Source organism: Globicephala melas, chromosome 1 (assembly GCF_963455315.2).
Source record: "Globicephala melas chromosome 1, mGloMel1.2, whole genome shotgun sequence".
Lineage (NCBI taxonomy): Eukaryota > Metazoa > Chordata > Mammalia > Artiodactyla > Delphinidae > Globicephala > Globicephala melas.
The window spans coordinates 166,007,626-166,022,947 of NC_083314.1; the positions used below are offsets into that span (position 1 = coordinate 166,007,626).

The 15,322-nt window shown below is 44.9% G+C and overlaps 1 protein-coding gene across 1 annotated transcript in view; it reads left to right on the plus strand.

Moving 5' to 3' along the window:
• The first annotated feature begins 3,391 nt into the window (after nucleotides 1-3,391).
• The window catches only part of PTAFR (platelet activating factor receptor), a 38,517-nt gene continuing 26,586 nt past the window's right edge, over nucleotides 3,392-15,322 (plus strand). Inside the window, exon 1 of the mRNA XM_030872559.3 lies at nucleotides 3,392-3,483. The gene's annotated coding sequence lies outside the window, so the exon portion shown is untranslated. The remainder of the gene's footprint in view (nucleotides 3,484-15,322) is intronic.

Below are 15,322 nucleotides of genomic sequence, written 5' to 3' on the forward strand. Positions count from 1 at the left end.
GAGACCAGGGAGATGAGAAAGTCATAATAAGGAATTTGGGTTTCAGCCGTGACATCCCCTTTTCCCAGACGGCCTAACGCCTTCCCGTTTCCTTTCTGGCACACGATAGCCACAGACCGACTTGGAAAGTCAGCAGTGGTCCCAGCCCATTCCCATAACCCTGCTCAGAGCCATCTTTTCAGCGATGACCTGGCCTGCGAGAGAGGTGTGCGTTGGGCAATGTACATTGGGCATTGAACCAGCTGCGTTGCTCAAGATGACTCCACTGGTTCATCCCCTTCAAGGTTGTGGGGCTCCTTGGGCAGGGAAGGCTGGCTGGAGGAGCGCCAGGGCCCAGAAAGAGCGGAAGCCTGGATGAGACACTTCACTCCTCTTCCTGTGGTTTGCTGTGAATAATGGGGACGATCCCAGCACTCTCACACCTCCCAGAGGGCAGCTCATTGCTGCCTGTGGGCTACCGTGGGCTGAGCCAGATGGGTAGGGGTAGCAGCCGGGCATTTAGGCCTCAGCTTCCTCACGTGTCAAGTGGGAATTGTCCCTTTAAAACGAGGTATAATCACCAAACGCATCAGTCCAGACATCCCACCCCCGTGGCTGGCCTCTCAGTGTCAGTCTGGGACCACCACAGCTGGGCCCCCCCTTCCAGCCCTTCTCACAGGCCCCAGTGGAGGTTGGAGTGCGAGTGTGTGTGTGTGGTGGCGGGGGCGTGGTTGAGTCTGGGCCTGCACTGGCTGGAACCTCAGGGAAGCAGGGTTCGCCCTCTCTTTCCTTCTCCCTTTCTGCAGCCCCGCATTCATCCTAGCACATCTGTTTCATCTGTCCCCTTGCTGGAGGTCATCCACACTCCTCATTATTTGATTTAGGAATAGTGGGAACGTCCGGCGGCCCTGAGGAAAGAGCTCAGAAGGGCCTGGGAGTCACCTTGCCAAGCGCCTGCTCTGCCCCTGACTGGCTTTGTAATCCTGGCCAGTCATTTTGCCTCTGTGGGCTTTAGCTTCCTCTTCTTTAGCGAAATGAGGGTAAAAATAGCTCCTCTGTCCCTGTTCCGTGAACTCAAGTAAGATTCTGTCTATTGTAGAAAGAACAAACCTTGCAAGTGGAGGTGACAGGCCTGTGTTTGGTGTCAGGCAGACTGGAGTCTTGAAACTTCTCTGAGCCTCAGCTCCCATCATCTCTTAAATCTGTTGCCCTGAGGGTTAAGATTAGGGAACCCTCTGCCCAGCACAGCGGGGTGCACAGTGGGTACTCCTCTCCGTCCCCTCCTCCGGCAGGGTGGTCCCTGCTCCAAGATTGGGTGGAAGAGCAGAAAATGGAGGACGCCTGGGAAACTTGTTAAAAAACATTCTCGGGACTTCCCTGGTGGTCCAGTGGGGAAGACTCCGCGATCCCAGCGCAGGGGACCTGGGTTTGATCCCTGGTCGCAGAACTAGATCCCACATGCGTGCCGCAACTAAGAAGCCCGCGTGCCACAATGAAGTTTCCGCCATGCCACAACTAAGACCCGGCACAACCAAAATAAATAAATAAAATAAATAATAAATAAATATTTAAAAAAACCCACAAAAAAACATTCTCTGGTCTCCCTGAAGATTCTAATTCAGGATTCAGGCTGGAGGAGACAGACAGCTGGATCTTTAACGAGCTCCTGGGTTAACCCCACCAGCACTGGAACGTCAGGCAGGGACAGCCAGTCCACCGGGAGGTAGGGGGTGGGGAGAGCTTGGGTTCTGCTACAGATGCCAAAATCCTCGCCCTACACCTGTGGCTCACAGCAGGTAAGCATGGCTAGAAAGAGCTCTTAGGTAATGGGGCTCTCCTTGCCCAGTCCCTGGCTCCCTCCAAGCCTGCTCTGACGTCCTACCTTGGAATCACCTGGGTGCTTGTTAAAAATTCATTTCCTTGGCCCCATGACTAGCACTGCTGATTCAGAATCTCTCTTGAAGTAGAATCTGAGAACCTGCTTTTTTTTTTTCTTTTTCGGTACGCGGACCTCTCACTGTTGTGGCCTTTCCCGTTGCGGAGCACAGGCTCCGGACGCGCAGGCTCAGCGGCCATGGCTCACGGGCCCAGCCGCTCTGCGGCATGTGGGATCTTCCCGGACCGGGGCATGAACCCGTGTCCCCTGCATCGGCAGGTGGGCTCAACCACTGCGCCACAAGGGAAGCCACTGCTTTTGTTTTAAACCTTCATTTTTAACAAGTTCTCCGACTGAGTCTGATGTGGAGAAAGGATTTGACTTCCAGTTCTGGGACACCAGGCAGGAACTTGGGTAAATAAAGTGATTTTCACTTACCGAGTTCCTATTATGTGCCCAGGTGTCATGCCAGGTCTAACAGAGGGAATATGTGTGGCTGTTACTGACCCAGGACGCTGAGGCTCTGAGCGGGCTACAGCTGAAGACCAGAGGCAGCAGTCAAAGCCCGGTCTCGTAGATTCTTAGAGTTGGTGTTTGAGAATGTCCACCTATGCCAGGGTCCAGTTTGCTTCTCTCTGTGGCCTGACACCTCTGCTTCCTGCTAAGCCCAATCTGATATTTCAGGGAGATGGAGGTGGAGATAAGGAGTAGCTCTCAGTGCAGAATGCGCAGTCGGAGTCCCCGCACAGTCCTAGGCTTTGACAGAACTCTGGTGCTTTGCCATGGTCAGACTAGGTACTCCTCAGAGCAAGGATCTATCTTCCCTCTCAGACTGGGGGTCAGGAGAGCCGGGATGCTGCATCTCCCCTCACACGGGGCTGGCTTCAGGAGGCAGAATTTTCTCTTTCCTGACAGACTGGGCATCCCTGAGGGCAGGCCGTCTCCTCCTTGGCTGGGGGCACTTGTGGGCAGGTTGTCACACCCATTGGACCGTGGCTTCCTGTGGGCAAGACTGGCTGTGCGTCCTCTCAGACAGGGGTATCTTCTGAAAGCAGCTTTGGGCGTTTTCTAGCACCGTGGGGCTCGCTGGATTGGGGCAGCTCCCACTGAAGCTCGGGCTCCTGAAACAGGGCTGAGCCCTCCCTAGGTCAGGGCCCATCTCCCCCTCAGACCAGGAACCCCGTTCCTCCCTTCTCTACCAGCCCAGGCCCGGCCCTTCCTCCCAGAGGGGCTCTGCATTAGATGGACCAGCCCAGTGTTGCTGGCTGAGCTGATGTGCAGAGAGAGAGAGCGAGAGAGAGCGCGTGTCCCGGCTGGGTGTGAGTATTCTTGGTGACCTTGGAGTTGGGGCCCCACCCAAGGAGCTGGCTTCCTGGCCTTGTGCTCACCCAGCAGAGCCTACAGGCAGGGCTTCCCTAATCCTTCATCCGCCACTGCTAACCGGGGACGGGGACGGCAGCCTCAAGTGAGTCACGCACCTGGGTCTGGGCCCGCCTTCTGCCTCCTTCCTGTTCCTTCCTCGCTTCCTGAGCTCCCTGAGAAGCCAGCAGGAAACATGCTCTCGGCGGCCCCAACCTCCCCCTCGGCCTCTTGTCGCCTCCTAGACCACTGTCCCTGCAGTTCCTCAGGTAAGAGGCTGGTGGCCTGGGGGACAGGGTCGGGTTTGGCTACTTTGTCTGGCTGCTCTGCATAATCCTTGAGGCGGGTCAGGCTCCGGAGGGGTCCGCCCAGCTGGGTTATGTCAGACTCCCCCCCACCCCGCGCCGTCAGCACCCCTCATGGACACACAACCCCCTTTATCACTCACAGACACAGCACACATCCTTTCACCCCTCATAGACATTTAACACACACAATCACCAACAGACGTGGCATTCCCTCACACACTTCACAGAAAACACACCCTCATCACCCGCAGACACCGTTCATGGCCCCTCACAAATACACGTCATACAACAGACCCTTGACATCCACTGACCCCACCCACTACACACAATACACACAGTCACAATTGACAGAATAGTCCCTTGTAGGATGTATGTTGTAACTCACAGGATGAAATACACATCCTTATAGACATACAACATGTACAATAACACTGACGCACAGAACACATGAACCCTTGCAGGACACAAGAAGCCCAGACTTGAAAGACCCTCCACTCACTCACGGCAAACAAACCTCTCCACACACACACGCACACACACACACACACCCATGCGGTCACACATACATATCATAGAAACTCCTCACACCCCGAAACAGGTCCCCAAGATCCTTGGGTGGTACTGCTCAGCTGGGGCAGGGGCTGGGACCCAGCCAGCAGCATTATCCCCACTTCTCACCTCCCCCGCGTTGGACCCTGTTTGTGTACTGGGGGGCAGCCAGGAGCAGAGCTGGGGGTCTGGGTCACATCATGGAGCATGATGCAAGGGGCCGCCTTTCCCAGCGGTCTGAGTGCAGCTTCCTGATGGCCCTGGGACTCCACACAAGCTGATGATAAAAAAAAAAACCAGCTAGCATTTATCACATGCCTACTGTGAGTCAGACATACCGCTCACTGATTTGGCAAGTATTATTCTTATTTAATTATGTGATACCTTTATGAAGTAGATAGATACCATTATCCTCATTTTGCAGCTATGTTTCGATATAGGCTCAGAGAGGTTAAGAAACTTCCCCGATATGCCACAGCTAGGAGGCAGCAGCGGGATTTAGACATAAGTAAGTCTGACCTCAGACTCCACTTCTTTTTTCTTTTAAAATTAATTAATTATTGCTGTGTTGGATCGTTGTTGCTGCGCGCAGACTTTCTCTAGTTACGGCCAGTTACTCTTTGTTGGGGTGTGTGGGCTTCTCATTGCGGGGCTTCTCTTGTTGCAGCACACGGGCTCTAGGCGCATGGACTTCGGTAGTTGTGGCACATGGGCTCAGTAGTTGTGGCTCACAGGCTCTAGAGCGCAGGCTCAGTAGTTGTGGTGCACGGGCTTAGTTGCTCTGCGGTTCCCGGACCAGGGCTTGAATCCATGTCCCCTGAACTGGCAAGCGGATTCTTTTTTTTTTCTCCATTTGTTTATTTTTGTTTTTATTTCCTTTACTCTAGGAGGTAGATCAAAAAGATCTTGCTGTGATTTATGTCAAAGAGTGTTCTTCCTATGTTTTCCTCTAAGAGTTTTATAGTGTCCGGTCTTACATTTAGGTCTCAAATCCATTTTGAGTTTATTTTTGTGTATGGTGTTAGGGAGTGTTCTAATTTCATTCTTTTACATGTAGCTGTACAGTTTTCCCAGCACCACTTATTGAAGAGACTGTCTTTTCTCCATTGTATATCCTTGCCTCCTTTGTCATAGATTAGTTGACCATAGGTGTGTGGGTTTATCTCTGGGCTTTCTATCCTGTTCCCTTGATCTATATTTCTGTTTTTGTGCCAGTACCATATTGTCTTGATTACTGTAGCTTTGTACTATAGTCTGAAGTCAGGGAGTCTGATTCCTCCAGCTCCTTTCTTTTCCCTCAATATCGCCTTGGCTATTTGGGGTCTTTTATGTCTCCATACAAATTTTAAGATTTTTTTGTTCTAGTTCTGTAAAATATGCGATTGGTAATTTGATAGGGATTGCACTGAATCTGTATATTGCTTTGGGTAGTATAGTCATTTTCACAATGTTGATTCTTCCAATCCAAGATGTCTCTCCATCTGTTTGTATCATCTTTAATTTCTTTCATCAGTGTCTTGTAGTTTTCTGCATACAGGTCTTTTGTCTCCCTAGGTAGGTTTATTCCTAGGTATTTTATTCTTTTTTTTTTTTTTTTTTTGCTGTGGGTTTGTCATATATGGCCTTTATTATGTTGAAGTAGGTTCCCCCTATGCCCACTTTCTGGAGAGTTTTTATCATAAATGGGTGTTGAATTTTGTCAAAAGCTTTTTCTGCATCTAGTGAGATGATCATATGGTTTTTATTCTTCAATTTGTTAATATGGTGTATCACATTGATTGATTTGCATATATTGAAGAATCCTTGCATCCCTGGGATAAATTCCATTTGATCATGGTGTATGATCCTTTTAAGGTGTTGTTGGATTCTGTTTGCTAGTATTTTGTTGAGGATTTTTGCATCTATATTCATCAGTGAGATTGGTCTGCAATTTTCTTCTTTTGTAGTATCTTTGACTGGTTTTCCTTCCTTGTCTCTTGTAACATTCTTTATTTTAAAGTCTATTATATCTGATATGAGTATTGCTACTCCAGCTTTCTTTTGATTTCCATTTGCATGGAATATCTTTTTCCATCCCCTCACTTTCAGTCTGTAAGTGTCCTAGGTCTGTAGTGGGTCTCTTGTAGACATACCCATACATATATATGCGTCCTGTTTTTGTATCCATTCAGCAAGCCCATGTCTTTTGGTTGAAGCATTTAATCCATTCACGTTTAAGGTATTATTGATATGTATGTTCCTATTATCATTTTCTTAATTGTTTTGAGTTTGTTTTTGTAGGTCCTTTTCTTCTCTTGTGTTTCTCACTTAGAGAAGTTCCTTTAGCATTTGTTGTAGAGCTGGTTTGGTGGTGCTGAATTCTCTTAGCTTTTGCTTATCTGTAAAGTTTTTGATTTCTCCATTGAATCTGAATTAGATCCTTTTTGAGTAGAGTAATCTTGGTTGTAGGTTCTTTCCTTTCATCACTTTAAATATATTATGACACTCCCTTTTGGCTTGTAGCGATTCTGCTGAGAAATCAGCTGTTAACCTTATGGGAGTTCCCTTGTATGTTAGTTGTCATTTTTCCCTTGCTGTTTTCAATAATTTTTTTGTCTTTAATTTTTGTCAATTTGATTACTATGTGTCTCGGCGTGTTTCTCTTTGAGTTTATCCTGCCTGGGACTCTCTGCGCTTCCTGGACTTGGGTGGCTATTTCCTTTCCCATGTTAGGGAAGTTTTTGACTATAATCTCTTCCAATATTTTCTCGGGTCCTTTCTCTCTCTCTTCTCCTTCTGGGACCCCTATAATGCGAATATTGTTGTGTTTAATGTTGTCCCAAAAGTCTCTTAGGCTGTCTTCATTTCTTTTCATTCTTTTTTCTTTATTCTGTTCCGCGGCATTGAATTCCACCATTCTGTCTTCCAGGTCCCTTATCCGTTCTTCTGCCTCAGTTATTCTACTATTGATTCCTTCTAGTGTATTTTTCATTTCAGTTATTGTATTGTTCATCTCTGTTTGTTTGTTCTTTAATTCTTCTGGGTGTTTTTTCTTTAATTCTTCTAGGTCTTTGTTAAACGTTTCTTGCATCTTCTTGATCTTTGCCTGCATTATTTTTCCGAGGTCTTGTATCACCTTCACTATCATTATTCTGAATTTTTTTCTGGAAGGTTGCCTATCTCCACTTCATTTAGTTGTTTTTCTGGGGTTTTATCTTGTTCCTTCATCTGGTACATAGCCCTCTGTCTTTTCATCTTGTCTATCTTTCTGTGAATGTGGTTTTTGTTCCACAAGCTGCAGGATTGTAGTTCTTCTTGCTTCTGCTGTCTGCCCTCTGGGGCAGGCAGATTCTTAACTGCTGTGCCACCAGGGAAGTCCCTCCACTTCTTTATTATTTATTAAAAATAAAAAAAGTTTTTTTTAAAGAGGTAACAAATGAGCAAGTCAAAAGTTCAGTAGATAGAAAAGGACACACAGTGAAAAGACTCCCTCTGATCCTTGTTCTCAAAACACCCAATTTTGCTGTCTGGGGGAAACCCCCTGAGTTACCCCTTGGAGACCTCTCTTTTTTTTTTGCTGCCCTTGTGGCTTGTAGGATGTTTTTCCCCCGACCAGGGATTGTACGCATGTTCCTGGGGCCCCAGCCATGAAAGTGTGGAGTCCTAACCACTGGACTGCCAGGGAATTCCTGACCTCTCTTTTAACAACAGTTACAGGGCAGTCTAGCAGTAAGAGTTCCAAGTGCAGTGCCCAGACTCTGGGGGCTTCCTATGTCCTCCCCCTCCTCTATCTGCCGGGGTGAGGAGTGGGGCCAGAAGGTCTAAGGCTCCTTCCAACCTAAGACCTAAGTCCACTCCTGCCCTAAATCCTCAGGGAGACCCTTGCCTTTGATTCTGCTGGACCTGGATCTTCTCCCCCTTATCTCACCCCTGGGGGCCCTGCCACACCCCTGAGTCTTCCTTTCAGGATCCAGTGCAGGATGAGGTGACCCCTCTTACAAGCTGGTGGAGGGGAGCAGTTCTCACTGCTGTCAAAGGTGTGCCCAGTCTGAAGAGGGGGAGCAGGTGGGACTCAGCCCTGACCAGAGGAGGGAGAGGATGAGGGAGAAGAAGGGGGAGAGGAGGGAGGAGAATGAGGACTAGCTGCCTGGCACTGTCCTTTACAGACGTAATGCCATGATGAGGTTGGCGGTGTCATTCCTGCTTTACAAATGAAGAATCTGAGGCTCAGGGAGCCCAGTGGTTAAGAGGCAGAGTTTGAGGGAGGATGAGTAAATGAGAAAGAGAGAGAGAGAGTCAGAGAGAGAAACTGAGGTTATGATGAGGAGGAGTAAGAGGATTCAGGGCTGCCAAGCATCAGGGCTGGCCATCCCCGAGAGGGCTCTCATAGTGAACCTGCTGCCCAAGTGACTTATGGGTTCTGAGGCCTCTGGTTTTGTAGTAATCCCCCTCCTCCAGTGATTCTTTCTCTCTTCTGTTCATTTGCACTATTTGTCTATCTTTGTGCTTTTTTTCTGTCCGTGTGTGCATGGCTGACTTGCAGAATCTTAGTTCCCTGAGCAGGGATTGAACCTGGGCCCTCCGCAGTGAAAGTGCAGACTCCTAACCACCGGATCGCCAGGGAATTCCCCATCCTATCTTAATTACTTCAACTTTATAGTGAATCTTGATATACAATGTGGCATTTTCTTGGCTTATTCTCCAAATTATCTAGGCAAATCTCAGACTTAGGTTATATATATAAATACGTATTACAAATTCCTGTGCACCTACTGCTGAGTTAACTAGAATATTACAGATATAATAGGAATCTCCTGTGTATCCTCACTAAATCTGCTCCCTCCCTCTCTCCCCAGAGGTAATCATAACCTGAATATTTCTTTATATGTTGATGCATATGTAGTGTGTCCACTAATAATAATAATGTTTAAAGTCTTAGGAAATAGTATCATGCTGTATGCATCCTTCTGCAACTTGCTTTTCTAGTTAAGCATTATGTTTGTTGTCCAGGTTATTACATGTAAGCTCTGTTCATTTTTACATATGTATAGGATTACATTGAGAAACATACAAATATTAATATTTCCAGTATGTAACTAGGAATAATGTGCATTTTCAACTTTATTATGAAATTAATTTCCAAAATGGTGGTGCCATTTGTAGTTTCTTTTTATCAGTGTAATGAGGGTTTCTTTTTTTTTTTTTTTTGCGGTACGCTGGCCTCTCACTGTTGTGGTCTCTCCCGTTGCGGAGCACAGGCTCCGGACGCGCAGGCTCAGTGGCCATGGCTCACGGGCCCAGCCGCTCCGTGGCATGTGGGATCTTCCCGGACCGGGGCACGAAACCGTGTCCCCTGCATCAGCAGGCGGACTCTCAACCACTGCGCCACCAGGGAAGCCCAGGGTTTCTATTTTTTTTTTACATCCTTCCCAATACTTGGAATTGGCAGACTTTCATTTTTTCCAATCTGGTGGTTGGTTGTTTTAATTTGAACTCCTGATTTTTTGAAATGTTAACCATATTTTTATGGTTTCTTAGCCTTCAGACTTTTTCTTCTGTAAATTGCCTACTTCTTCTTTTACCCATTTTTCTATTGGGCTTGTCTTGTTTTTGATTTTTAGAAATTTATATTATGTTATGCCTGAAAATTCTTTGATATATATGATACAAATATCTTCTCCTGGTCTGTGACTTGTCTCTTTACTATTTTTATAGTATCTTTTGATATACACAGTTTTAAACTTTATATGGTCATATTTATCAAAGTTTTCTTTGTTATTTATAATTTCTATGTCTTAATTTAAGAAAATTTCCCAGACCCTTAGCTCATATTGTCCCCTATTTTCTCCCAAAGCTTTTTCTATTTTGCTTTTCATAGTTAGGTCTTTATGCCAGTTGGAATTTAATTCTGGATATAGTGCAAGGTAGGAATCTAATTTTATTATTTTTTTCCCCTAATGGATAGCCAATGATTTGCATCAATATCTACTCTTCTTTTATTGATCTGTAATGGCAACTCTGTCATATGTATCAAGGTTCCATATGTGTGATCTCTCTTTCTGGGATCTCTATTCTATTCCTTTGGTCTATCTGCTTGTCCCTTTGTTAGTACTTAATACTACCCTGTCTTACTACTATAACTTTATAATAAGACTTGATACATCATAGGGGAAATTCTATCATGTGTCCTTATTGTTTGCATGTTCTCATTGTACTTCAGAAATTTCTTGGCTCTTTGCTTTTTCACTTGGAGTTTTAGGATCAGCTTGTAAAGTTCCTTGCAGAACTCTACTGGGATTTTTTTTTTTGAGTGCTTTACATATGCTATTTTTTCCCCAGCTTTATTGAGGTATAATTGACAAATGCAATTGTAAGATATTTAAGGTGTACATCATAGTAAACCCTAACCCTAACCCTAACATTGTAAAAGGATTCCCACCATCTAGTTAATTAACATCTATCGGGATTTTGATTGAACTGGCACTGAATTTATTGATTAAATCGGGAAGAACTTCTATCTTTATGATACTGACAGTCCCATGCATGAATATTTTACACCTATCCATCCATCTAGTTCTTATTCAATAATTTTATAAGTTCCTCCATCAAGACCTTACACGTATCTTTGGCCAAGACAGTTTTCTTGGTATCATAAATTGTGTCTTGAAAATGACATTTTCTGTTTATTGCTTGTTTATAGGAACATGATTGATTTCGTTTGTTTGTTTGTTTGGCTGTGCCGTGCAGCTTGTGGAATTGAACCCGGGCTATGGCAGTGAAAACACCGAGTCCTAACCACTGGACTGCTAGGGAATTCCTGGAACATGATTGATTTTTATTATTGATTTTATATCCAGAAATCTTGCTGAAGTCTTTTGTTGATTCTAATAATTTGTCCATGGAATTGCTTTAATTTTTCTGTAAATCATATTGCATGTGAAAATGACAGTTTTGCTTTTCCTTTCCAATCTTCATAACTTTTTAAAAAATCAATTAATTTTTTTGGCTGTGTCAGGTCTTAGTTGCGGCAAGCGGCTCATTGTGGCACGAGGAATATTTTCGTTGGGGCGCTCGGGCTCTTCGTTGTGGCGCTTGGGCTTCTCTCTAGTTGTGGCACGCGGGCTCCAGGGCACGTGGGCTCTGTAGTTTGCTGCACATGGGCTCTCTAGTTGAGGCGTGAGAGCTCAGTAGTTGTGGCACGCGGGCTTAGTTGCCCTGCGGCATGTGGGATCTTAGTTCCCCGAGCAGGGATTGAACCAGTGCCCCCTGCATTGGAAGGTGGATTCTTTACCACTGGACCACCAGGGAAGTCCCAAGGCCACTCTTTAAATAAGCAATCCCTTATTTTCCTGATGATAAGATTCCCAAAATATATTTTTTTGGCTGCATGTCTTGTGGGATTTTAGTTCCCCGACCAGGGACTGAATCCGGGTCCTCGGCAGTGAGAACTTGGAGTCCTAACCACTGGCCTGCAGGGAATTCCGTCAAAAGGTTTTTTTAGGCCTACTTGAATATATAAACTCTTTAGAATGTAGATGATATAATCCTGAGTTTCTCAACCTCAGCACTATTAACATGTTGAGCCAAAGAAATGTTTTTGTTGTAGGGACTGTTCTGTACATTGTAGGTTGGTTGGCAGCCTTGCTGGTCTCTACCCACTAGATGTCAGCAGCACCCCAGTCCCCTCCTCCCCTGCCACTTGTGACAACCAAAAATGCGTCCAGACATTGACAAATGTCCTTGGAGGGCAAAGTAGCCCCTGGTGAGAATGACTGCTAGAGTCAAATGCCTGCTTATAATATTTAATTCATCCTTTTAAAAAATTATTTTATTTTATTTTTTAAATTGAAGTATAGTTGATTTACAATGTTGTGTTAGCTTCAGGTGTGCAGCAAAGTGATTCAGTTTAATTTATTCTTTTGGTTACTGACATAATCATTTTGGACAATAATTTACTATTTTATTATTTTGAGAGTGCTTCTTTACACTCTCAAGTTTCATGAGACTAATTTATTCACACTCAGTTTGTACATCATTGAAGTCAGCATCTTTATTGTTATTCTTTTCTTTCATTTAACAGAATTTTCCAGGTTACAATGTTTTTACTTCCATTTATGTTGTATGAGATACAGCACCTAACATCCTAATGAGACGCTATCATAAGAAAAGTCCATCCCAAGACACAATTATTCATTATATAGCATTGAGACAATTTTCTTTTTCACTGTTGTTCTCACCTCTAAAATCTAAACAAGCGTTGAATTATTTTAAAGAGCAAACAACAAAGAAACACTTTTCTTATAAAAAATTACAAATACATACAAGAGTGCACTTAATGGTATAATGGATCCCTACATACCATCAGCCAACTTCAACAATTATCAACCCATTTTTTTCAGTTGAGGTATGTCCCATTTTATTTTGAAGCAAATCCCAAATACATAATTTCATCGGTAAATATTTCATATGTTTCTCTAAAGGATAAGAATTCTTTTTAACATAACTGTGAAGTCATTAACCTAACCATCAACATTAATTCCTTAATATAATTGAATATCTGATGTGTTCAAATTTCTGATTGTCTCATAAGTTTCTCTTTCTTTGCCTCTCTCTCTCTCTCACTCTCTGTCTAGTTTGTTTGAATCAGAATCCCAAAAAGGCTCACACACAGCAATTTGGCTGCTATGCCTCTTAATTCTCATAATCTATAGGTTCTTCCATCATCTTTTTTCTCCCTTATAATTTATTTGTTGAAGAAACCATGTTGCTTGTTCTGTGCATTCACTGCTGTCTGAATTTGCTGAGGGTACCCTATGATCTGTTCCTCTTCTCTATTTCCTGTAAACTGGTGGTTGAACTTGCTGATTCTGTTTCTTTTTCCTTGGCAAGACTATTTCATAGGTAGTGTTGTGAATTGAGCACGCACAAACACAACTTTATTAGAAAAGTTTCCAAACACACAAGAAGAGAGGGAAGAGTATAATAAATCCCTGTGCGCCTGTATTAGTTTCCTACAGCTGCTGTAACAAATGACTGCAAGCTTGGCAGCTTAAAACAACACACATTTATTCTCTTACAATTCTGGAGGCCAGAACTCCAAAATCAGTTTCTTTTTTTTTTCTTTTTGGCGTTCTCTCCAGAGGCTCTAGAGCGGAGGCCATTCCTTGTCTCTTCCAGCTTCTGGTAGCTGCTGGTGTTCCTGGCTAGTGGCCATATCACTCTGCCTCTGTGGCCACATTGCCTTCTTTTCTGTCTGTATCAAGTTTTCCTCTCTTACTCAGGTGCTGGTGATTGCATTAAGGCTCAGTTGGATAATCTGGGATAATCTCCTCATTTCAAGAGCAGTAATTCAATTGTACATGCAAAATCTTTGCCACATAAGGTAACATGTACAGGTTCCAGAGATTAGGACCTGATATTTCTGAGGACCATTATTCAGCCTACAAAATACCCATTCTCTAGATTCAATATTTTGTCTCTCTCTCTCTTTTTCTTTCCTTCGTTCCTTTCATCCTTCCCTTCCCTCCCCTCCCCTCCTCTCTCTCTCTCCCCTTATTTTACTGTAATATTTTAAACCATTTCCCTGTAATTTCATCCCTAAATATTTCCATATATATGAACATTTTCTTATATAACCACACCACCATTATGCTCTAATAAAATTTTTTAAATCCCTTAGAACCATCTAAAATCCTGCCCATATGAAATGCTCCCTGATTTTCTCAAATGTGTCTGTCCTGGATATCTTCTGTTTTCCCCTCCAGATCCACTCTCCACCCATCTCCACCCAACTCTGTGCCCCCAGAGGCTGATCTGTATGGACAACATTATCCATCTCCTTTGCTTCTGGTTGGGCTCAGCCAATGGGAGGCACTGGTAAGAAACCAGAGGGTGGAAGAAGAGAGAGATTTGGGTATTTATGTCCTGGTTCCCCCTCTGCCTGGTCATTGACCACCAGCTACAACAGCCTACACAAGGTCACAACTCGTGTCAGGCAGCCTTTTCCAAATAGCTACCCTCTTTGTCTTCCAGCAACTGCCCCCTCTCCTCAGGATGAAAAGGGCATCCCACTCTTGGCAGCCTTGGACGACTACACTATTCCTTTTGGTTCTCTAGACCTGCCTGCATCTCTTTAAGTAATCCCTTCCTCCTCAGATTGCCCACGTTGAGTGTGCCATCTCTTTCCAGGACCCTAACTGATACATGTATCTTTTTACAGTTGACTTGACTGATCCGGGTTCCAAACAAGACCCACAGGTTGCATTTGATTTTTTTTTTTTTTTTTGTCTGCGCTGCACGGCATGCAGGATCTTAGTTCCCTGACCAGGGATGGAACCCGTGTCCCCTGCGGTGGAAGAATGGTCTTAACCACTGGATCGCCAGGGAAGTCCCTGCATTTGATTTTTATATCTCTTAAGTCTCTTTTAATCTAGGGATTCCTAGATTAAAAGCCCCCTCGCCATTCCTCCCCCCCGCCGTGGTTGTCGAAGGAACCGGGTCAGTTCTCCTGTAGATTGTCCTGGTCTCACATTCTGGATTTGGCAGATTGCTTCTCTGAAATGCCCTTTAATTTGTTCCTTTGTTGCCTGTAGTTCCTACAAACTGAAGTTTGGATCTAAAGGCTTTATTAGATTCAGATTTGGATATATTTTGAAGTAGAACTGACAGAATTGGTAACAGAATGACGTGGGTGTGAGAGAGAGGAGTCAACCTCGGTTTCCTCATCTGTAAAATGCGGATAATAACCTCTGCCTACCTGCCCTGATTATTGATAATCTCAAAGAGTGCTGAACTGCGATTGCTCCGTGCACATACATGAGGGACTATTGAAAACCAGGCGTGAGCCTGGAGTTGAGCCAGGTGTCCTTCAGTCTGTGGTCAAGGTTGATCCTGGAGGTCCCTCTGTGCCTCTGGAACGTGGTGGCTGGGGGATGGCTGAGAAGGTGAAGCCAGTTTGGGAGAAGAGGATCTGGGTTGGGGAGCAGAGCTAGGGCCTCAGCTCTGGTGGATAGTTTGTGTGAAGGTTGAACGTGATGAACAGACCACCACGTTCTCTCCTGTCTCAGGTGCTCAAGGCTCAAAATGCCTCCAAGGGAGATGAGAAGGGATGACCAAACTGGGCCTTTTCAAAGTCCCTCTCAGGAGGCCTGGGCCACATCTTAGGATCTGAGGAGAGTGTGTGAATGAGCACGAGGAAGGAGGTGACGCTGGGCAGTTGTGAGTGAGGGCATGACAGATGTGACACCTGAGCTTGTGAGTGTGCAGGTGAGTA